The sequence below is a fragment of the Lichenostomus cassidix genome, chromosome 3 (assembly GCF_008360975.1).
Source record: "Lichenostomus cassidix isolate B80296 chromosome 3, HeHo_3.0, whole genome shotgun sequence".
Classification (NCBI taxonomy): domain Eukaryota; kingdom Metazoa; phylum Chordata; class Aves; order Passeriformes; family Meliphagidae; genus Lichenostomus; species Lichenostomus cassidix.
In genome coordinates, this window is record NC_139483.1 from 64,853,407 (window position 1) to 64,875,610 (window position 22,204).

General features: G+C 35.9%; 1 long non-coding RNA gene across 2 annotated transcripts in view; it reads right to left on the reverse strand.

Annotated features, from left to right (window-relative positions):
- LOC146439889 (uncharacterized) overlaps positions 1-20,803 on the reverse strand; it is a 31,643-nt gene extending 10,840 nt beyond the window's left edge. Inside the window, exons 1-4 of one of the 2 annotated variants that reach the window (XR_014850946.1) lie at positions 20,749-20,803; positions 15,825-16,024; positions 11,292-11,413; positions 10,041-10,055 (exon numbers count right to left, since the gene is read on the reverse strand). This is a non-coding gene — a long non-coding RNA (uncharacterized LOC146439889). Of the gene's footprint in view, positions 1-10,040; positions 10,056-11,291; positions 11,414-15,824; positions 16,025-20,748 lie in introns of those variants that run through there. The other variant, XR_014850947.1, reaches the window with a different exon arrangement.
- Positions 20,804-22,204: the final 1,401 nt, after the last annotated feature.

The following is a 22,204-nucleotide window of genomic DNA, read 5'->3' on the forward strand; positions in this document are numbered from 1 at the left end:
TACTAAAATCTGCACAATGAAGCTGAATACACGGACTGGATTTTATGGACTGTAGACCTATGGTTGTCTTTATTATCTCGGAACCACACAGCTTACTGTATTTCTCTTTGGGTGAACATCTGTTCAGTACTACCAGGGTTATGAAATTGTAAATATCATTTAACATGATTGTTTTAGATACTACTGCAAATTATATCCCTTGTGATATCATGGGAAACTATGAAAATATTTGGAAATGATAAGCAAAATATGATGAAATCCAAATACTCCCAACAGCGGCACATTGCACACAGCTGAATGCTTGTTGCAAAACTACCTTAAAAGAACCTGAAATATTCACATTTGGCAAGAAATTACATAGAGTTCCAGTGGTCAAAAGTCCTCCAGGGAAGGAAATGTTTCCCTATATTTGATGTCACTTTTTTTCATCTGCCTTATCAATTTTCTTTAGATCTTAAATATTAATCAGATGATATAGTATTCAAAAGCCTGCCTGCATGTCTTCAGGCATCTTTATCATATAAGTAGACCAACTCTGAATACATATTCTAGAATATATTGAAGGAACCTTAAAAATGCCTTTTCTGGCAATATACCTGTAAGTATGATTAATATTAATACATTTTAAGGGTGCATATTGAATATGTTGTATATTCCTTGAAGCAAAACTGTGCATTCAGTGCTGTTGGAAAAGCCATGTGTCTCACAAACAAGCGCTCAGGCTATAGCAAGGGACACCATCTGTGAGTCTTTGTAACTGATGTTGAGCAACTAATTCAGTGAGCAAATAATATACTCAGGTCATTTGGGTTATTTTCCAAAATCACAGACTCTCTGTGATTAACTTAAATATTTATTCAGGTTTATTATTTATAAAACTTTATATTCAGACTTCACTCTTTGTCTGATATTTGAATCATGTTTGTTGTCTACTTTTGGGTACCAACAGCTGTAGGGCAGTGTTTCAGCATTCTACTTGGTTCGTCTAAACAAACAAAAAAGAGGAAACTTGAGAAGGTAGCTGAATCTTTAAGTATTTTGGAGAGGGACGGCAAAAACAAGTAAACAAACTGGAGAAGACGAAACAGTAAGAGGAAGGAACTGAAAGTGCAATAAATTATTTCTTTTTTCTGTACAGAGCACTTGCACAAATATATTTCTTGAAATAAAAAACCCCTCAAACTTAATTCATTTTATATACACTTTAATATTTTATATACACCCTAATATTTTTTCCCACTATCATAGAAAGAAAAATTTACCAATTTCCAGAATGCTTGAAAACAGAGACTGCAATCAGATTTCTGACTGCTTTAATAGCTTTTCTGGTAGGATGGAAACACAGGGAAGGGGGAAAATCTATTGCTTGGGTCTTTCAGGCAGTAGACTATCTAAAATAAATACTTTTAAAAGTCCATTGCTGAAATTGTTGAAAGAAAATACAGGAAGCACATAATAAAGGAAAAAAGGACTTGCTGAATACTTTCAAAAGACTAGAATATTGTCTTTTAGCTCAGAAAATCAAATAGTGAATGTCAATCATGTGCAAATAGAAAACAGTACAGCATAGCATCATAGAATCATTAAGGTTGGAAAAGACCTCCAAGGTCATCGAGTTCAACCCTTGCATGTATATAAACCCAGAATGTCAGTTTGTATAAACAGCAAAACACCATCTATGTCAAGCGAGTTTATTAAATTTATACTGAATGGTAATCTTCCCTGAAACACATTATAAATAAATTTCATTAGCAAAACCAGAAAAAAGAATCAGAACATCTTCTTACAGAGGTTTATGTAGGGAAATGCAGCGTGGCTGGAGAATACTCATCCCAGATTGGGCAAATAGGCACTTGTAGGCTGTAGATTACCAGCAGTTTGCACCAGCCAAAGGTGTATATTAGTGGGTTTAATTCCTGGTGCACTTCAATGTCTCTACATGTACTAGAAAAAAGATTGCTTTTTCTAAACGCTTTGCTTTGAAGTTATTTAATGTGAAGGCAATGAAACCTTACTAGTTAACAAGTACATTAAAGGCATTTGGGTAGATTTAGGTATTTTCATGAGTTCATTTTGCAGTCAAATACTGTTCCATGAATAGCAGTTTATTTATAAGGGTCTGTTTTGTGTGATATCAGCTTCAACTGAGGCATTAAATACATAGTTGCCCTTCAGCTTATGGATCCATCTCCTTAAGACCCATATGAAATGCAACAGTAGAATTTGATTTTGTCAGGAAAACTATTTCTCAGGAAGAATCTGCTTACTAAAATCACATGAAAATATTAGGCTTGCCATTTTCTTGTGCAATTACCAACTGATGGTGTTTTTTTTTTTTAAATATCACCACTTCAGATCTTTCTTTTTGTATGAGTACAGGAAGGCTGGCTATAATATAATGGAGTAGCTGTAAAACAAACGGCCTGTATTTCATTTTCAAATAGCACTGCTTCTTCCAAAAAGGGAGGAATCAAATTTCATTTCAAACTACATTACCAACTTTATTAGGGCAGAGATGATCACTCACCTGTGCAAACCTGCAGGTTTACAACAGATGAAACAGCCCTAGATACAGGATTGTGAAGATTTATAGATGTAGTCCTGTGGCCTGAGAGCTGTTTTCCTTTGAGAATGTGAAGAGTCTTGAGGGATGAAAAAATCGGATCAGAGGATTTGACCGATGAAACTCAAAATGAGAAATGTTTCAAATTAAATCTGAAAGCCTTCTGTTGATTTCTTTGACTTTTGTGAAGTCAAGAGAGGAAGCTTTACAGTGAAGGAGAAAAAAAGATCAAAGAGGCCAGATACACAGCAACAACAAAGCTGAAAGTAATACAGCATTTTCAAAGGGGTACAGCAGTTCTCTGTGCATGAGTTAGTGGGAATTTCAGCTTCATTTATTTGCAGAAAACACACGAGAGCTATCCTGATTTTGGAGACACCAAGCCAGAAGCAGCCTTTATCTTCCCTTTCCTGTAGCACAAGATCATGTTTTTGTTGCAGCTTCCTCATCAGGCAGGGAGAGCAACATCCCTTTCCTACCAGTTCCTTTTCTACTGCTCCCTTTTCCTTCTTCTGGAAGGAAAGAAAAGCATGGAGAGTAAAGTGGATTAGTATCCTGTAGTGCCTGAATTGAAATCAGAATCAGGAATAGTTAAACACATCTAAGTGAGTACAAGTTAGAGCTATCAAAGAACAACATACATACCTAAATAGTTCACCAAAATCCTCCTAACAAATTTTTTTCAATTAATATCTTTTGTTTACATTCTCTGAAGAGTCAGATGATGAATTTATCTCTTAAATGTTTCATAATATGTAATATTTATACAAATCTCTGAAAATATGAATTCTTATTGAAAAAATTAGAGCTTAGCCCCAGTTGATTTTTCTGCCTTTTAAAAAAACCAAGCACACAGTGAAGAACCAGATATATGCTGACATGGAGGACAATTCACATATATGAAATACTAGAAAAAATGCAAAATTCTTCATGTTGAAGCAAGAAATGTACCTTTAAAATAAGAAATTTGGACTTGGATTTATTTAGAGGGTGGATTATGAATATGAAAAAAATTAAGGCAACAGTTTACACTGCATTTTCATCACTCCATTTTTCCAAAATAAATACAGTTAAAATATTACTGATTTCTTAAGGAACAGCTTTTAAATTATATGATATATTACAGAATAGTTGTCTCAAAATCAAGAACTGTGAGTCTTTATGTGAGGTGTTCACCAAAGATTTTGAGCGGCAGAAGAGAAATTTGTAGCGAGGACTATGATTGTGCAAGATAAATTATCACCAAAGGGAAAAAACCCACACTAGGGGATAAAATTATGTGGAATAATAATGCATTAGCAGGAGCAAAACAACAGGCATACATCCATTAAAGCCATGTAGCTTAAAAATTTGATTTAATTCTCTACAGTTTGCAATACATAATATAGAATTGAGCAGCAGCTGAATTACTGTTCATCTTTATGTCTGCATTATGCATATTGTCTAATTTGTCAGTTATTCCTGTGCCTAGGGCTGGAAGAGGTATCTGCAGCAAACGATTGAATTACTGGCTTAAATTTTTTTCATTATTAATGATTTGTCTGTAGGTTGATCAAGAATTTGCACATACTTCAAAAGCATCTAAAAAATATCAAATGCAAATGTTTCTCAGGCTGGAAATGCTTCAGAATTTTTTTTTGGTTGGTTGGTTGGTTTTGGTTTTGTACACATATATTCTTTGAATGCGTAAGTCTTACTCATGTAAGTAAAAATATACTTACATTGCTCGATAAAATTCAACTATCTATTAAGAATGCCCAGCAAGGAAAAAGGAAAGAAAGGCCCCAAGTGTAGAAAAAAAGTGAGGAACAAGATCATGATTATTACCTGATATAAAATTTTAGTGCTGTCTTTAAAGTGTTTTCCAAAATCATGAAACGAAACCTGTTTAAAACTGCAAGTTTCTCTGGAAGTCTAGGTCAAGCATTTCTTTTTCAATGAGTTCTAATGTTCCATGTATTTATGTTTCTTATGATTCATATGATTTATGATGAACAAATTCCTCCACTAAATAACATATCACCCATTACAAAAATGTCCATTATTTCAGCAATATTTATCTCTTCTGACATCAGAAGAGGAAATTTGTTCAGTTGTTTCTGCAGCACAAAAATGGCTCTATCACAGCTACAGAGAAGGAGGTTTTCCAGATGTAAAATTAAAATATTAATGAAATCAAAGCCAAATTGGAATAAGAAGAAGCCAGTAGGAAACAGAAATATCTCTGTCAAACTGACTGACTGTTGGTGGGTCTTTCCCACCATCAATAAAGGCAGCAAGCAAGAGTGACCGTGGCCATATTGGGTGACAATTCACTCTTTGACTCCTTCCTTTTTAAACTTAACTGTGTAGTGTACCTACTCATGTCTTCTTTTTCTATCTTTCACTTACCTAATTTTAAATTATACTGGCATTTACCTTTCACCCCAGGTCTGTTAAGCCTTCAGTCTCCTATGAGACCTCATGAAAGCTGTTGAAATAAATGAAATACGTTATGGAAATGCACAATTTAAAGAGCACCTAGCTATAGCTTCCACATTTTAATCTGATACTCAAAAAATGTCTAAAAATGCTTTAAGCAAGTTATTCTGCTTCTTTTCAAATTATGCATATTTGGCATTGAGATGAGAAGGATTAGCTCATTTATCCCGAGGCTCTGGAAAACGATTTACAACATTGTACTAATTTACTTCTTGTTCATCTTCTCTTTCATGCAAGATTTCTTCGGGTACTTTGAATTTTTTTCCTTTTTCTGTTGACTGCTTGATAGGAATCACATTTCTTCATGTAGCCATCTGCCTGCCTACAGTTAGAGTCTTCTGTTTCCTTAATTTTTGACTTTGTCTTTTCTCTGAAAGCCACCTGCCCAGAAGTGTCCATACACAGCAATATAGCGCTGGCGGAATAGCAACTCCAGGCAATATGAAATTGCCGCACAAAGAGGTTGAATTTTGGTTTTTTTGCACTTACCACAATCTGTCATGTTGTATTCAGTGAAATCTATTTTCTTAGGGTTTTTTCCTCCACCCAGAGTGCCAGGGCAGCTAATAGATCAATATGAAAATGCATGGAATCTGGCATGGTAAATGTCTGTGCTGTACGCATCAAGACATTTACATGAGAAGGTTTTGACATACTTTTATTCTGTGATATGAGGTTAATCACAAGTTATGTTGATTGATGCCTTATGGCAACAAATCTCCTCTAGGAAGCTTTTTAGAGTATAATGCACAGTTTCGGAGATGCATGAAATAGTAGGATAATGAGGCAGAAGGAACAAATTTTTAGCTGGAATTGCTTCCGGCTAATCATGCATTCTTTATACATATAAGCTTTGGAACAGTAATTTAGAACAAAAGAAAACAAAAATGAGAAACAGAAAAACAAACCAAAACCAAAAACAAATTAAAAAAGAGAAAAATGTGGTGTTAAAAATGAAAATATCAAGGCATTCAAAAACCCCATTACTGTCCTAGCGTCTTGTCCACAGGCAATATAACAAGAGGAAAAAGTCTGAGGAAATTGAATAGGCTGAACCATCTCCCTGGACCACAGTCCTGAAAAAGGCAGACTACATAATCACACAAAAGCAGTATTGTTTTCTGACACTCTCTCCGAAATCCAGCGATATTGTTTTCAGCTTTTTCTTTCCAGTCTCCTGCATGTGGGGATGCTTATTAAGGCCTTCTTTTCTGAATCTGATGCTGAGTTACTCCATGTGATATTCCCCAGCACATTCAGGCAGCCTTTGAAATTTACACATTCTCTCTGTAATGGTGAAGAGAAGCTTCCTATTGAATGCCTTTGTTAATGGGAGGAGTTAGTAACATTGGCAAGTAATAGTTTTCCTAAGATTAGTTTATAAGCACATATAAATTACCAAGACATGTTCTTTTTCATAGCATTGGAGAACTACAGCACAGACAGGAAAAGAAAAGCCAGAGGAAGATTGCTAATTTTAGCTATTGACATGTACTAGTTTTAAAACACAAACCAAGAATGAAAATGAGGGTAAGAAAATAAATCAGGTCAGTAGTTCAAAAATTAATTGCAGCTAAAAGAATATTGAGACCTATGAATGCTAAGTCTTAGATGAGCTACACTCATTGCCATGAAGAGGCAAAGTAGTAAATTTTAACACTGAAAGTGCACACTTGCCATTTCCCCTCCTGGCAGTTTTTCTATCTATTGATCTAGTGTTAGCTGCTGGAAATATTTTTCTAGTCTGGTTTTGCTTTATTATCCTGTACTTAGTTCTACATACAGGATTCTGCTGTCTTAGAAACAGAGATCATACAATGCACACAAAGCTTTCTAAATATAACTGTCAGGTTCTTTTGGGAGTATACAGATTTTAACATCTCTTAAAACTTTGAATTCCATATCTGAGGGAAACTCAAAGGTTTCCTTATGTTTCCTGCCTAACAATGACACTATATGTGTAACCTTAAACTCAAGCAGCCTGAGTATAGCTTGTGCTTTATCAATTTGCACACATATTGTACAGTGATTTGGCACATGGTACTTCAGAAGCTATTCCTTTACTGTTTCCTGATTCAATACTGTTGAATTTTATCTTGACAAGATCAGATTTCTGAATCTTACCATTAAACTGTGTCAGGGCAAATATACAGAAAATTAATTATTATAACTCTTCAAGCTTCTTTCTAGGAATGAAACTACAGTGACTCCTGTCCTTGATGGGATCTCTCACTGGATGACAAGCAGCACAGTCCTGATTCCTGGTATTTACTATTTCAATGGTCTATTAGTTTGCATTCCTTTGGTACAATGAAACAGCCCTAAGATGAAGGACAGAGGGTGACCCATTTTGACCTTCATCCTGTCCCTTTTGTGTACTGTCTTCCAACTGTGCTTTTAAAGGAAACTCTTGCCAGTTCGGAATTCCAGAACCACAGGTTCAGAAGTAATTGAGGTGGGGAGGTCCTTATGGGTATCAGTTAGTCTGAGTGCCTTGCTCAAACAAGATCAGCTGTAGCAGGTTTCTCAGGGAGAATCTGGGTTTCAAAATCTCCAACTGGATTTTGAATATATCTAAGGATAAAAACTCCACAATTGCTCTGGGTAGCCTGTTCCCAGGGAAGCATCACCTTCCTTGACCTGCTGGTAATGCTTCTAATGCAGTTCAGGAGGCTGTTGCCTTCCTTTCCTAGAGAGGCACACTTGATAGGTTATACTTAATTTGGTGTCCAGCAGGATCCTCAGGACTTTTTTTGCAAGGCTGATTTCCAGTCTACCTCCAGCCCAACTGATTTATGGAGTTATTCCTTCCTGGGAGCGGAACTTGGTACTTCCCCTCGCTGAGCTTCATGAGAGTCCTGCCAGTCCATTTCTTCAATCTATGAGGACCTTGTGAATAGCTGCACAACGAAAGCAGTACTGCTGCAGTATCAACCCCTGAGGTACAGCAATTACCCTTTTTTTCTGTGAAGGCAACAAAATTCTAAAACACATTGCTCAGAGAGATTGTGGAGGTAAACCCTCCCGTGAAGATATTTAAAAGCCACTTGGATATTTGGTGTACCAACCACTCTTTCCAGTTTTATATAATCTAAAACATTCTGACAATGTCCTCTGTCCCATTATCTGTGTCATTAATAGATATAGTAAACATTATTGGCCCCAGTAGAGATACCAGCTCATTCACCAAGCTAGTAAGCTCATTATAGGACTCTATCAACTAGATTGGTAAAACATGATTTCCCCTTTGCTGACTACTCTCAATCACCTTGTCCTTGCTGTGTTTGAAAACAGTTTCCAGGAGTATTTCCCCCACCTCTTGTAACCAAGGTGATGCTGAAAGGCTTTTAGTTTCTTGAATCTTCCTCTTGCTGTTCCTGATGATAGGAGTGATATTTGCTTCTCTCAAGTCCTCAGGAACCTCTCCCATTCACAATGACCTTTCAAAGATAATTGAGATTTTCTTTGCAAATCATGTCTCTCAGCTTGCTCTGTATTCCTGGGTGTATCCCATCAGGAAAGTAATCTAAAGTTGGAACCCACTGAAGATACATTTGGACTATTCACTTAAGTGAATCAAACAATCACGAGACTAAATAGGTGTAATTTCTTTTAGCTACCCTTCAAAAGCCTGGTTCAGTTCTTCAGTTCTTACTGGCGCAAGGCATAGCAATACCTAAATTTTGTATCCAAACCTGTAGCAATAATACTATAGAAATACACCTAGCTCGAATTGTTGTGCTGTTGTTTCAGGAAACCTGGCCTGACTGCATGGAGTGGGGTATGGAAGGAGTCCCAAGGGATGCCCTGGAGCCAAGCTCTGCCAAGGGGCTTTGGTCCCTGCAGTGACAATCCTGGGTGGTGGGAGTGTCACCACTGCCAAAGTGGTTTTGGAACAGACAGGAAAGTTTGCTTAATAAAGACTTGTTAGTTTCCTCAAGTCCTACATGAGTTCATCTAAAGCACTTTTGGATGTGAAGTGCTAGGTTTGTGTGATACCACACCATGCCTATTTGCCATTTCCAGCTGTGTAGAGGCTCCGTGTAGCTCAGAGAGCAGTCTTTGTATAGAGATCCTACTGCTTGGTGAGCAACTAATTTTAAACAAAATCTAAAATATTGGAAAATACAGAAAAATAAATTCAGAATCCTGATGTTTTTAAGTTCATAACTCTAGTGTTAAAAAAATTTTATGCATGTGGCTGAAATGGCAAGGTCTGTACAGGTAAGAGTTATAGGACACAAAGCTGTGGTGAATGTTACATTAACTTTCAAGTCTACACAAAGAAAAATAGGACAGAGTCAAGTCAACTTTTAGCTTCAGTAGATTAACAACTGTTACTGTATAACCTAAATACATGTACCTTAAATCACACACATCTATAATCTGCATAGCTGTCTAACTACTTAAAATTTTGCACTTTCCATTCCTACATAATTTTTCTTTTTTACTCATGTACACCAAGAAATTTAAATTCACAATTTTTAGTCACAAAAGATCTTCACTAGATTTAGTTTGGAGTTACTTGAAAGCATCTATTAGAATTTTTCATGCTTTTTAGTTTATGTTATTTTCTGTTTTCTATTTTCCATTTTCTTCTTCAGGGAAAGCATCACAAATTCTTTCTGTTCTTGCTTCACATTTCCATTTACTATATTAATAGGCTTATCCCAGACACCAAAATACTTTCATTCTCTTGCATGTTATTTTTAAATAGAATTAAGCAACTGAGACTACAGTCTTACAGCTTTTAAACAGACTAGATACTTACCAAGTGCAGTCAGAAAATATTCATAAGTTACACAATTCTTCAGTGTGCAATTGGCTACTTTTATTGTAAAAATATCTAGTTATTGGTAAATCAATACAACTAAGGAGTTTTTCATAATCTTTTTCTTGCATAAAAATTGTTTTATCCAATTCAGCTTTAACCTTGTTTTTTATTTCATGCTACTTACCTTACTTTCTCAAGCTGAGGAGAACATTTGTTCCCATCCCTGTTTTTGACATACTAAAGTGCAAAGAACAAATTTGTCTTCTAAAAAGATTTGGAAAAATTTTTTTCAATAAAAAAATTTTTAAAGATTTGACCAGTATTCAAGAAATTTTCTTAAAAAAAAAGGAAATATTACCTTAAAAACTAGAATTAATCTAAACGAAACTTTTATGTGACATTATTGTATGGATTTATGAAAAGCAATATGAGATGGACAATGCATTCTTAGGTACACTTTAAAAGACACTTCAGAGCAAACAGTTTTAACAATATGTTTTCTCCAAATATAACAATTTCAAAACAAAAATTATGGTCTTACAATAAAATATTATCAAGGAAATAATATCTGTAAAAATCTTAACAATTAATATATGGTTTGCTGACATATTTTACAGTTTTACAAAGAAAGAAGATTTAGGGGTTTTAGGTTGAAAGTAAAAATATTGGCTCTTTTAATCAGGCATTTGCTGAAGAAATAAAGATTCATTTGAGAGTTTCAGAGATGATTTCTCATTCTTTCAGCTTAAGTAGAACATTTTTTCTTGTCATATTAGAGTTATTTGGCTCCTTGTCTTATTTTATGATCCATAAAGAATAAAGGGAAATAAAAAATGAAAAGACATAAAATAGGCTATCTGTTATTTTCTGAAAAACAGAGGATTCTGGGTGCACATTCAGTGAAGGATCAGATTGTTTCTCCTCTCCAACAAAATCGCTCTTCGTATTTATACATTTGTAAGGGGGTAACACATTTACTAATAAAAGAGATTTTCACGTTTCATTCCAAATGGGTGAGTTTTTCTTCTTAGTCTTATTTTATAACCAAATTTACACTTCTTAAGGAAAGAAGACACCTTAAAAAAAGGTAAATGGGTTCCCAGTTGTTCTAGGCACAGTTACAACTCTTTGATTGTGGGTAATAGAACTCTCTAATTATTTAACAAATGATAGAAATTATAGTGAAATTAACTCATTTAAAGTAAATGCAGCAATTACTGATAAAAGTGCATTTTTCTGTAAATTCCCAATAAATTGTTTTAAGATATTTATGAAGTTCTCTATACAGCAAACACAGATGAATCAGCCTAAAGCACTGATACTGATGGGCAGTCAAACACTTCTCTGGAAGAAATAAGGAGTTAACTAAAGAGGTCAAATTTCCTTTGTGTTAGAATTCTCGCTCCTGAGTGAGCTTATATAAACTACACAATAAGATGTCATGCTGGAGAGTAATCTGGAATTGAATCTTACCCTCCTGGTGTTGCACTTGTGTCTTCTCTGGCAGTTCCATCTGACAGGGGAGTACTAGGCCAGGAAGAGGCACTACTTATCCATGTTGCATCTTGATTTGAAGATTGTTCTTCTCTCCCGTCCTGCAAAGACACTTCAAAGAGGCCAGGCCTACCCAGGGACACTGAATAGTACATGCAGCACAGCCTTTTATGAGCTTCATTGACATGCTGTACTAACGCTGCTTTTTCTGAAAAAGTCAGTGTTGGAAAATCAACCAAGTAAGAAAAGCCATGGAAAACAGCTGTGGTTTGAAGTACTTGATCCCTGTCCAGATTGACCTCAGTCCCTTCTGGAGGCTTTAGCCCAGATAAGGATTCAAACTGAAACTTGTGGCTTGACTACTGACTGGCTGGTTCTGGAAATTAGTTGCACAATCTGTATTAGAAACAATGAGGAGAATAATTTAACTCTCTCTGACTGACTGTCCCCAGTATAAGGAAACCATTTAGAGAGAACTGTGCAATCAAATGTATGAACAAATTAGCAGAATAATAAAATTTAATGATCATTCTTAAAATTATAATTCCATAATGCATAGATATGCAAACATGCAGACATCCTTATGCTTCAATATTTCTCAGATTTTTTTTTTAATTTGAAGACAGGATGAGCACTCGATATTAACTGTTTATGGAAAATGTGCAAGAGTGCAGAATTAAGTCAGTGTGGGTAAAATGAATGATTCTGTCATAAAACACATTTTTTTTTCTCCACTGTAAGGAGTAATATTCACTACTAAACAGAAAGGATTTAAACATATGAGGTGTTGATATTTCCTCTATGAATTGAAGATTCATGTCACCTTATCTGTCAGATTGCTTACAAATTCTATACATTTTTATCTTGGAAAAATAGTTTTTATCAGGTTATTTATGGTAGCTTATACCTGTCTCATTTGTGTCATAGGGCAGAAATTATGTCCTCTTTATAGCGTCCTTCTTCAGACATATCAAAACTGAAGAAAAGACGGAAATAATTTCCTATTCTTAGGAGATACTTAAAATGTTCTTTGTCCTTTTGATATGAATTCTAAAGTGAAAGTCTAATTCTTATGTAGACAACAAGAAGTCTTCCCAGCTTAAGTTACATATTCCACTTGATATGTATTATTATATTATTTATTTATTATTGTATTATTTATTATATTATATAAATATTATTACTTTACTATTGAATGTAGGCACCATAATTTTCCGGGTATTGTAAGAGAAGTCTTTTATCCCTCAGGGAGTACACAGCAGCATCATTTATTTTTCCATGATATATTAGCTTACTAAAGGATTTTTTTGCACATATTGGGTATCCATTTACAGGACTGAAACAATAGGCTATCCCTAGTAGCAGAAGAAAAGGAAAAGGTGAAATGACAGAGGAAAATGTAGGAAAAACAATTAACTTTTTTACTGTTGGGATTCGGGGAAAATATCACATGTACAAAAAAATTAATGAATATGGACTTAAATCATTAGAAATTATAGAAAAGTCAAGGGTAAATTTTATATTCTCTTGTTAATGGGATACTGCAGTTTGGTGGTGGGGGAGGGAGAAGTGAGATGTAAAGAGAGGATAATGAGCTTATTCTGAATGTTTTTCTTCTCCTTTTTCAGACCTCTTCATTTCTCCTGAGATAGAGTAATCAGAGAGTTAAAAAAATAAAATGATGGCTCATGCATGTTTTCCATTTCCACTCTTCTCTGACCTTAAAACCATATATTCTGCTCCTTGAAGATTGCAATATTCATTGATAAAAATTATATTTTTCCATCTCTTTTGTATAAACTGTATCTTATGCTTTGAGTTTTCTGAACATTAATAAGCATTGCTTTCCCCTCCTGAAAATAATAAATTAAAGAGACGAATATTAGTAAACATCTACTTGTGATTTAAAGAGTCAAATTGGTATTTATATGTTGAAATATCAAGATGTGTATACATGGGTAGGAACTTTATGTCCAAAGTAATCTTCTGGAAAAGCATGAGAGAAATGGTAAAGATCGAAAATAAGTTTAATACTTAAGGCCCATTGGCAGGTAAGACTTAAGGCACTTGACATTTATCTCCCATTGACTTCTTTTTAAAACTCCTGCTAATTATCTAGGACATTTCTGAAAATGACACTTGGCTTTAAAGTCACTTTCAATTTCATTGAAATAATTTTTAAAAATTTTAGCTTACACCTCAAGCCTCATGCCCTCATGATCACCTCAAATCATTACAATGTAGGTTAATGAGCTAGCTTTTCATATTATTTTCCTTTATCTAAACCCTTGGTTGTCATGATAAAATTGGAAAGAAAGGGTTCTTTTACCAGTAAGGTACAGAGAATATGTTAAATAACAAGCACTAAAGTAGTATTGTGTACTTCTCTTGGGTATTGCCAACACTAAAATCGTATTCCAAGTGAGATAAATCTGCTGAAATCTTTTGGAATCTGGTGTCAATTTTTTTTTTTTTCCATTTGACCATAAATGTTTGTGCTCATCACTTTAGTGCCTGATCCACAAATTCACTGTAGTTACTGTCAGATATCTGCTATTTTGGTTTTAAACATGAATAATATTTTTTTATAACTCCTAACGTGTAAATGTGTTAAAAACAGACAAAGAGGAAAGGCATGTTTTTCTCCTTATTTAGTATATTATGTGCATTTTTATGGCCTTTCATTTCATCTGGTCCTTCTTTACAATTCTTAGATTTCCCCTTGAGTTTCATCCTTCCTGTACAGCTTTGTAGACGTGATGCCAACATAACATTAGTGGGGTCAAACATTATTGTAATTACTGGTATGTGCACTACACATAAAGATCCCTCTATCCAGAGTGCAAGATTGAGTTGATCAGTCACCAGTGCAGGAGCTTGGATAAATTCAGAAAACCTTATGTTGCATATAGTCTGCCTTTACTTCATACATTAACCTATAGTTACTGCTTAGAAGTCATTGACTACTACTAAATATCCAAGCTGGTAGAAGCCTACCTTTTCTTTCACTTTAACAGGTAAAAGAGATTAAACTTCCTCCCTGAGAAAGAATATTCATGCTACTCTGAGCTACAACCAGTGCCAAGTAGATGTTTCATAGGCTCATGCCACCTAGTTTACATTATTCATTGAAATTATTTGTTATTTTTTCACCCAGGCTCCCCAGGCCATGTAAATTGATCAGTGATATTATTTATAAGCCCATACAGAAGTGACAGCTTTTTTGTTGGTGCTGTTTATTGAATGTCTAGTTTGGGACAGATAATTGTAACTCAGGTAGTCTGAGTTTATATTAATTAGAGCTAGCAAGCACCTCATTAAGCATGAAAAGTTTTTTTCTGTTCCCTACGGCAGACAGTGGCCTCTAGGTATTGCTACTGTAAGTGTCAAAGAAGACATGTACAAGTGCATCTACACTTTAGAAAATTAATGCAATTTTGTCTCTTGCTGACTCCTGAGGATGATTTCCTGAGCAGGCGAGATTGTCTGCCAGAGCTGGTCTAGGTGGAGCTTTCACTGTGTGGAGGAGAGCAGCTGTCAGCCCCTGGCCATTTATTGGTGACACTTCCCAGCACAACCCATCTCATGTGCTGTAAAATATTCTGTGTGAGGTAACTTCATGTACTGCACCAGGGCATGAGCTACTCAGTAATCTCTCTGTCTAGCAGATTGCATGTGAGATCAATAAAGTGCAAGTAAAAAAAATGTGTATCAAGGATCTTAAATGAGCTTGGTTCCTGAAGGCTGTTTTGTTGTGATATAAGGAAGCTGTATCAGTTCAGAATGGACTGAACAAATTTCAGCCCACACAAAATGAGGTCAAGTATTTGTCTACTTTTCTCATCTGAGAGGAAGAGACTGATCAGCCTGAAAAATCAAACACATTCTTCCCTCACAGAGTGAAACCTTTCATTGAAGCACAGGGGACAACAGAACTCATGGAAAGAGAGCAATTCTGAGCTCAAATGTGTGACAAAGTAAAGACCATCCAGGATTTCAGAAAATAATAAATTGATAAAAAGAAAAATTTAACTGTCTACAAAGGAAAAACAATACATGCTTTAGTAGAAAATAAAATTAATAGGAAGGGTTTAAAGTATAAACAAGCTATTACTTAGCTGATAAAACCCTCTAACTTATAATGCATATAATGACTAACTTGCCAGCTGTGGTGTTTATGTGTTCCTTAAAGGAAGAAAGAATATGAATTCTTTCACCATCTAGCCTTACTAAAATTTCTGGAGTGTAATTTAAATGGAGTTTGATAATAGTGCTTCTTCCTGGGTGTCAAGTGATCTTTGAAATATATAAAAACTTGCAGACTCAATGGACAATGTATTTGACTAAATTTCTCCCAGAGGCAAATGGAGCTTATAACATAGCAAGAAAAGAATCAGTAGCTTCCTATTGTAAACTCCATTTTTTTTGTGTGTGTTGTAGAATACTGTAGTTATTAGAAACTCAATGTTAGAAAATATTGTCTCCATCCAAGTGGCACTTAATCTCTATTACCTGGAGGTTAAAAGTCAAAGAACAATCATCCATGTCACTGATTCCTGCAGCACATTGTTACTGAACCATGTAAGGTCGTTTAGTGGGGAGAATTAGCTCCCAGCAGCTTCACATGTCAGAGATATTGTAGTAGTACTCTGCCCCAGCTCTTCTCCCTGGAAAATTATGGTGATTCTATAGGCTTTTTTAGGAAAGGTGTCCTGTAAAAAGAAAAGAAAAGCTTAGCTTTAAAAATACATTTTTGCAAAAAGTGAGAATGGAAACAAAAAAAATGCTGATTTTACTAGTCCGCTGTAGATGAAAAGTACACAAATACAGCCAATTGCCCTAAACTTTGCAAATAGATCAGTTATGCATACCTTGTGTTTCTGTAGCTAATATACCTTCTAAGTCAATGCCATTCTATGCATAAAGAATGAAACCTTTCCCACGTGACCATCTGAAAGACCAGGAAAACCTGGGAAACCTTCAGAAACGGGCCATAGACAAAAGACAGTTTGGAAGCTTGTGTGCTAATTTAATTGGAAAGTTGTCAGTAGTGATGTGGGCATATGGAATCAGTCTCTCTCTGGAAATGCTCTAATCCATCAATGCAGTGAGTGTTCTGGCTGTGTTGTTTAGAACAAGCTATCAGAATAAAGCCAGGATGAAAAAGAACAGGATGCCCAAGCCCATGGAGTTTCCCTGGCCATGACACAGAAAGCTGGCACAGAAGTTTTGTGGGGAAATTGACTGGAAGGAGGCAAAAAGGTCAAAGCATGTCATGTTTGAAATGTGAGGAAAGAGAGAAAGATCCAGTGTGTATGCAAAACCTTTTACTGAATAAAAAACCCCCTTTTTTCCTAAGTGCTTGTTATAACTACCATAAAACGGGTTGACAGTGCCCCTTTCTCTATATCAGACCTCTATAATATCAAATGAAATAGCATGAGAACATAGCTTTCCCTGCAGTTTTATTTTTGATTTAAGTTTCATTTAATTTACTTATTTCTTGTAATGTTTTAAAAAGGAAATGTCACTTTCCCCTCTTCAACCCTAGTGGGTAATGAGTGCTAATTCCAGATGCTTGCCTATGCTTAAAAAACAATACTGAAGAAATCAAAGTGGGATTTTAAAACCATCAAGTTGTTTGGTTTGCTTTTTGTAATTTCCAGATCCACATCCATAGTAACAGAAACTGATGCAGTAGCAGAGAGCTCACAGTCTCACTGTTTTGGTTGCTTACTTCAAAGTGGAAGCATAAAGGACAGTGTGGCCAACAAAGCCACAGGACTGCGAAAGACTGGAACTATTTGCTGTAGGGGCCAAATTCTTTCAATTTTTTTATTCTGCGTATAGCTCTAGTGCGGAGCAAAGGGTGAAAAAGTGGTTTTTTTCTAACTCACGGTTTTCTAAATCAAAGTTAGAAAAGAGATTTAATAGTAAGTTTTGAAGTATAGTATTTATCATAAATGAAGGAACTATGCTTAGTATCATATCTCTCCCTACTATTTAAAATACACAAATATCCCATTTTAAAATGGTACCATTTTTTGCAGTTGGAAGCTTCATTGTCTTTACATATGACCCACCCCCAAATGTGAATATTTTGAAAAAACAGTTGCTAGAAAGGGCAAATTTAAAACAAGTTTCATCAGTATTAACAGACACTTCATGGACTGCAGTCTTCATGATGTGCAATTCTTCAAGTCATACAGAATAGACATGTAATAATTTGTCAGAAAAAAAAAAAATCATAGAATACCTACTATTTCTTTACCATTATTGTAGCAAAAATTAGGGTAGGCAGACAATACAAACTAGTATCCTCTGCCAGAAATTTTTCAAGTCCTAGTATGTGTTGAAGAGTCAACTTTTAAAGGCTAGAGAAGAACATGAGGACTTGTTTTAAGATCTAACTCTGAATTTCAAGCAGATAAATTGAATAGAATATACTATTCTATGTATTCTATGTGAAGTACACAACTTTCAGAAAGTTTATGCTTAAAGTCTCTAAATTATTTTAAAACACAACAGATTCCTCTTTCATTAGACAGGTTGCTTCAATAGTTAATTACCTTCATAGTTAGAAAACTGTGCTGAGTAGGAGTTTCAAGCCCAGATTCAAAATACTAGATTGTGTACTCCTGTGAAATAGACCTGAAAACTTCTTATTTTTTTCATGCTTTAGATTACTTTAAATCCATATTTCTTCATGTGACAGATAACTTTCAGTGCTTCACACGAGGTGCTGCCTTAACTGACCTTACCAGAATGTCAACCCCTATATCATTATATGCGCTGTCACTTAGCCCCTAACCATGACATGTTCAAAGCAGTAAAACAATACACAATGTTTTATGACATGTGACACTCCATCCTGCAAATTAAGCACTACCAACAAGAAGAAATGCAGAAGGTAAAGGCATGAAAAAGAAGGATCAGAGGTTCAAAAATAGATAAAGATGGAGATGACATTATTTCAAACTTGTTGATATCCTTTATTAATCTGATTGTCTGAGAAATGTGAGAAACCTGCTCACAATATTGTAGGCATTTATTATATGTATGAGTTGTACAATATATCAGTTCCAATAAATTTTCATATTTCAATGGACCACTATTTCACAGCAAGATTAATCATCTTAATCATCTTTGATTTTTGTATCTTAAATCTGTAGATTATATTATCTATAGATTTACTCACAGAATTAAAGTTCTTAGAGAAGAAATGTGTTTGGACTGGGTTAGCCTTTTTTTCACGCTCTCCCTTTTTTTTTTTTTAAAGAACTTCCAACAAAGAAAAAAAAAATAAAAAGCAAAATGCCTGATGTAGCCTTTACTAAAAAGAAAGGAATCATCTTCCACATTCTCAACAGTTCTTCAAGCTGCAGCTAGTACACACCATTCCTACTATCAGAGGATCAGAGTAGCTTCCCACCACTGACTGTTACCTCACCTCGAAGATGTACTGTATGACAAACTGTATAAACATCACTTGCATTTTGTCTTGCCTTCCCATTCCCCTTCCCCCACACTTGTCAAGATACTTTTATTTCAATCACTCTTTCTCAGCTACTTTTTGAAGAAGGTGTCAGAATGCCTCATTCCCATCCACCCGTTTCCTGATAAACATTTTATCTTCTCTTCCCCCACCCTTCCACCTTGTGCCTCCGGTTGTAATTCAAAAAGCAGGGCAGAACAGGCCTAACCTCAATTTCCTGTGTTGAATGTGCAGCTGCTTGACTGATAGCCTCATGAATTAGTAATGCAAAGTCCTCATGTGCATATGCATGAAACGTCTCTTTATTAATTCATAATGCAGCTGCTGCAAAGGCAGAGAGTGGAGGGCTCAGTCTCCTCCCATGTAAAGGCATAAGCAATGTCCCTTCCTCAGCTGCACTCCGATTCCTTTACTAGCTCATCCTCAGTTATATGTCAACACCAGCAGTTCCCATTTTAGTTGTGTTCTGTTCTGATGTCTTGTGCGCCAGTCTTGTGCCAGCCCACAGCAAGAGGAATCAAAAGGGTTGGCATCAAATTCCCTGGTAATGTTTCTTAGGAGAAATAAACCTTAACAGGAGGAATGAGAGTTTACAGCTCATTTCAATTATTTTCAGTTGCTCTCAGGTGCTCCAACAGATGCTTCATTTAATTTTACAGTGAATACTACATGCAGTGTGGTGGTGTTTGTCACTGGAGACTAAAAAGATGCAGAAATATCTCTCCGGAGATGATGAAAAATAATAAAGGTCTTAGTTACTTATGCAGCTATGTTTTCCAGGAATGAGGACATAAAACACTAGAGACTTCAAGTAGATGAGTTCTTAGTGAGACAGTTTTGTCTGAAAAATAATGAAAAGAGTAAAATCTCTGTAAAATTCTTGAGCACCACTGGCATTGGCAAATATACGGGTTTTGATTCTGTGTGTTTCCAGACTCCCCTCCAAAATGGTGGATTTTTCATGGTGCTGGATTTTTCATGGTATGAACTGGCCTCAATAGAGTTTGCCTAGAGGTAATTGACAATTGGAATGATTACAAAAAAAAAAAAAAAATCAGGAAACATTTTACATTGCTTAATTCCAAGCCTCTGAATCTAGCATTCTGACTAGGCGTAGATGATGAAGAAATAGTTTACAACTATCTGAAAAAAGAAGGAAATTCTTCAAAGTTTCATGTGTGTCCTGTCATCATAGAAGCAGAAAACCCCTGACCACAGTGGCTGTCTGGTAAACGACTCAGACTGACAACATCTGCTGTTTCACAGCTGAGGGCAGAGAATAACTGAATGAAGGAAAGGCATTGCATGGGAAGGGTAGGGAGAAAGGAAGTTTTAAAAACCTGTTGAGGCTACAACTTGGGAATCACTTCTCAGGGATGCTGCTAGTGCAAAGAATGAAATGAGAGTTTCTGAATGCTTATGGGCCTGGAATCTGATAACATTCTGTGTATTTAGATTATATAAAGAGAAAGAGCTCTAGTTTAGATTCTGATTCCAGCATTTTAAAGCCTGAAGGGACAATTAGATCTTGTCTTGTGACCTTCTGTGTAACACAGGTCATAAAATATTGTGCAGACACTTTTGTACAGAGCCAAATATCCAGTGTGGAGTCATAAGTCACAGGTGCTTCATTGTCAAGCTTTTTCTTCAATATTTGATCTTAAAAGTGAGGTTATTTGGCTTTAGATAAATAGAAGACCTTACCTCATTCTCTGTATCATTATCCCTACTTGTTCTAGCAAAGGTTAAGGAATGTGATCATTTGAAGGAATACAATTCAGTAGAGGGCTCTGTGTTAAATTATCTAGTGGAGCTCCTGTTTGCTGGGTCTAACACAACTATTATCACATGGTAGTATATTAAACAAGAAAAGATAGAGCTTGAAGAAATAACAGAGTCCCAACCAAATATTTAAGTCGAGCTAAGAGCTGTCACACTTACTGTGCATCATCTGCAACACTTGCTGCATTACCAGCTCTTTCCCCGCCCTCTGTGCCATCATTTACCCCACGTATTCTAAGCCTTCTCCTGCTCTTGGATAGAAGCTGGTGGATGCTATTGCCCTCTCCTGGCTAGAAACTGTGCAGTGCAGCTGTGCAATTAATAACATGCTGTCAGCTGGTAAAGGAAAAACAGCCAGGGAGATCTTGGTCCAGGGCAAATAAGAATCTGCTGTGGTTGAACTCTGGGGTTGCAGGAAGCCTTGTCATTGTCCAGAATACCAGCGAAAAGCTGAACAAGTTCTGTTTCAGAGAGAAAACTGATAAAATTGGATAATCCTGAAAGGGAAGTTAGAAACATCGTTTACCTAGGGAAGAATGATTGCACTAATTCATTTAAGGAAATCTCTTGGTGCTCCTGACACTGGACATATCTGTGTGGGAGAGTGCTTTGGCCAGATGCAGTTCACCTGCACAGGCACTCCTGAATGTCCCCCTTTAGTCACCTCCACCAAGATACAGCCAATGGCAGAATTGCATTAGCAGCAAGTCCAAGTTTCTTCTTTACTCTGCTTCCTGTGGTGGGCCCCTCCTGATCTCTCCACTGTGACAGCAGCTTTAAGGGTTTAACAACACAGTCGCTTTTGATCTCATTTCGGCAGCTGTGATTAAACAGACACACATCACTTGCTGTGCCACTATGTGAGCAACTCATGGTTCACCTTCACTGAATTAGTACCCGCTGAGCACTGCAAATATTTGAAATGTCAATCCATTTGATAATGTCAAAGAGGGCTGCAAATACCACAGAATGGCACCAAGGAAACATTCAACACACGCAGTGGCATATATAATATCTCTTTTCTTCAGGACAAAAATCATAGTTAAATAGAATCAGGAAACCATCTAAGAAGATGCTAAGGTCAATAGATCTGATAACCTGGAGTGGGACATGCTCCTGCAATACATCAGTTGAAAAGTTTAAGCAAACCTTTTGCCTCTCAAAGAAGTTAAGTCTTTCACATTCACTCATTCTAGCAAATTATTTTCTGCAAGTAAAAATTGGGATGTTAACAGTTTAACAAGCCATGAGTTCTACATTTAGATTCTGTGGCTTCAAATCAGGGAAAAATCAGAGCCTTGTTATGACATCTTTATTATGTTTTTCCCACTCAAGGGTCCTAAACCATAAGGAAATATTATATCTGAATAGAAGACAATATCGAGGCCATATTTTCAGTCACTGAAGCTTGAATCAGCAGAGAAACAGGTGAAAGCAGAAGAGATTAAGCTGATTAGTAGGCTTTAGTTTGCCCTGGAGAAAGATTGCCTTTACAGAAGACAACAGGAAATAAGACATAAAACCTGTTCCTGGGGTTTGAATGAGAAAGTCAGCAACCTAAAGTATGTGCAACAAAGAACTGACATTTGGCAATTACACAGAGAGGACAGTCTTC